Here is a 3,665-nt window from a genome sequence, read left to right on the forward strand (position 1 = left end):
CAATGAAATAAGAGTAATAGAAAAAAATTGAGTTGAATATATAAATTATAAGTGTTAGATAAAAATTCAAGAAACACATATAATTGGACTTAATATAAGGAAGACTCAACATGGCCTTGTAAAATACAAGGGGCGATAACCCTAGTGTATTATACAAGGTGTCGTCGCCCTAATAGTACTACTTAGAGTAGAAGTTGTATTTTCTATTAAAATATTATTATTTAATCGAGCCTTATTTGAACAGAATTCTTGTATCGTTTCTTTAAAAATAGGAACTATGTAATAAGTAATATACATCGCTTTTCATATGTCGTTATTTTGTTAGAAAATAGTGGTAATTTAATTTAAAGAGCATTCTATTTTCTGAGAAAAATGCGTAGTTTTTTGTTATAAAGAGAATTTACTTTCCTACTCAATGTAATAAAAAAATTTCATTTCGTGACTTGGTTCGTGTTGCTCGAACCTACACTCAAGGCATTTCATGATTTGAGGATAACAAAGAAGGTTGTTTAGTAGAAAGCGATGATTGACTTCAAGTCTGCCTTGTACAAAGCACATGTGTACTTCGGTTAAAATTTATTACTATAAATAACATAAATGACTCAATTATATATATTTAAACATAAGTTGCAATTAAAATAACAATTTTCTTAACCGATTTTTTACAATTGGTATCAAAGTTTGGTTGCGTTATGTTTATAGTATAAATTGATATCGAAATTTCTCTCTCATCTCATGCTTGATTAAATTGAGATAACATGTGACATTCTTTAAATTGTATGTTTTGTTTATGGTATATGTGGATGAATGTACGAAATTATTTCATTTATGTGATTAAATAATTTTGCCAAAAGTTGTGATTTCTAGAAATTAGATTTGGTGTATTTTAAGTTCTACATAAATTTTGAGTTATGTAATTAGATAGTGGGCTATCATCTCTACGCAGGTTTTATTTAATTTTATATTTGTTGTAAAATTAGAATAATCAATGTGAACTAGAAATGGACTAGGAATTTATGTAACCTTAATTTTAGGTGAAACCCGAGGAAACGAGGTGACCAACGATATAATTGAAATCGAATGTGATGACAACAAACCCGACCAAACCAATTGACAAGTGACTGAAAATGGATCGACCGACGGTGGTTGACGGTGATTGACAATGGCGTCGTGTATTGAGAAATGTGGCCATATTGTAGTAAACATGTAATTGTTTTCTATTTATTTGAACGATAAATAAATAAATAAATTTAACTTCACATTTCACTATTATGTCTTTTGTATTTATATCTTTTATATTTTGCAAGCATAGCAAAATTGTGACAAGCAAATATTAGCTCATTGATTGTTTAAAATTTAAACTGAAGATAAGTGGAATAGTAAATAACGTTTACATTGCGAGAAAGACAACTTATTTCAATAGATGATCTAAATGAAATTGTAATCTCGTAAAATAATCAAAGTGAACATTTGATTCAAATATTGAGAAGGATTATTATGTTGTCTACAATTCCAATTGGGGAGATGACAAGTATTATGTAACGACACATATTTCACAGGCACCGGAAAAGTGAATTTAGGGCCTCCGTCTTAGGAAAATGAGTTCGTAAATATTTATTAAAAAAATATTTACGAAGTTAGTTATGGGTTGAATTAGATTTTAATTAGGTGAATTTATTTTTAATTAGAAGTAATTAGTAGAAAGGACTAAATTGAATAGAGCATAAAAGCTAAATAATAGAATAGAGAAAGAATAAAGGATTAAATTAGTAATTAAACCAAATTAGTGACATGTGTAAGATAGAGAATAAATAAATGTGTATTTAAATTATTAGTACAAATGTATGTTAGATATATACTTACTTATAAATTAAGTAAAAGATATTTACTTATTATTATTATTATTATTTTATATTTTATCTATTAACTGAGATAATGACAAATGTATGGTGTGGGATTAATACATGTGTACATGTGTGTGTGAGTACACATGTATTATTAGTTTTATTTGTTATTATATAGATATTTTGTAATTAAATATTAATTAAGTATATAATGTATTATAATAAAGAATGAATAAAAGAAAGAAAAACAAGAAAAAGTTACGGAGAACCAAACGAAATAGAAAGAAAGAAAGAAGAAAAGAAAAGAAAAGAAAAGAAAAATGAGAAATTAGGGTTTGAAAGTTTGGAAGTTAAATTGGCAAGTCAGTTAAGTCCCTTTCTTTGTGATTTTAATGTTTTTGGAGTCTTAGAGTAAAGTACTCTTGAATTTGTGTGGAAATATTGAAAGTTGATAGACTTTTGAGTAGGGTTTATGTTGAATAAATGATGAAATTAGGGATCAAATTGATAGAATTGTTGATTAAAATTGATTAAAGGACTAATTTGTGAACTAGCCTATAAGTTTTGAATTTTAGGGGTTAAATTGGAAGAAATTTGAAATTATGGTAAAATGATGAAAGATTGATGGTTATATTAAAGTTTTGATGGAAATTGAATAAGAAAATGATGTGAATTGTAAAAAGGAAGAAGATGAAAATGGTTAGGACAAATTTGGGATTTAGGTAAAAGTTGCATGAAAAGTTATTATTTTATATAAAATATGTATGTTATTAATTAATTATAATTATGCTAATTTTTGTAGCAAACAAGGAAACCGAGACGTCGAATACAAAGGGAAAGGAAAAAGTGATCGAGGAATAGCTCGAGAAAAATATCGGTTTTTATTATTATAATTCAAGTTATTTCTTATTAAATGTTTAATTTTAATAAATGTGTATGGAATTTGAATGTGAGGTAAGTAGTGATATTTGAATTGAATGAGAATTGGATTTGATTGATGAATGTATACATGTGTGAAATTGAATTGTATAATGATTTGTGGTGAATTTGAAATTGTGATTGAATTGTTATTGCGATGGATTTGAATTCGAATGATTACGATCAACTGAAAGTGAAAGTGATATGAATATGTGATTTTGATACCCTATTAACAAGTCGGACTATGGTGGATATAGTCAGCATGCCATAGGATAGGAAGAGTTCAGGGATTCTTCGACCTCAAGTCGATGAGACACTTAGTGTGTCATATTTACTTCGGATAGATTCGATAAGGCGTTGGTCGCCACTTTGCTTCGGCTTAGCCGATGAGACGTTGGTCGTCACTTATTTGCTTCGAACTATCCGATGAAGTGTTGGTCACCATTTTGGTGTGTTGGTTGGATCCTTGTATCTGCCAAAGTCTGAGTCATGTTAATAGGGGAAAATAAGTGAAACAATAAAATCAAATGAATTTGATTAATTGAGTTATTGAATAAAATAAGAAAGTGATATTGTAAGATGGAATGTGAAATGAAATTTGTAAAGAGATTTAAGGCATGAACCAAAGGTTCATGAAGTGTTCATATTTGAAATGTGAATTGAATAATTATATGTAGTTGAGAGATAAATCAAAGGTTCATGAGTTAATTGAAATCTCATTGATGATTTATTAGATCTAACATTGGAAATGATATAATAGAAATATGATAGTTTGGTATGAATTTATATATATGATTTATATGTATGATTTGATAATTATCTATGCATATTTATAATATTTTATATTTGCTATAATTTGAATTATAATAATACCACTGAGTATTTCCAATACTCAGCATACGG

Source organism: Gossypium hirsutum, chromosome A07 (assembly GCF_007990345.1).
Source record: "Gossypium hirsutum isolate 1008001.06 chromosome A07, Gossypium_hirsutum_v2.1, whole genome shotgun sequence".
NCBI lineage: Eukaryota > Viridiplantae > Streptophyta > Magnoliopsida > Malvales > Malvaceae > Gossypium > Gossypium hirsutum.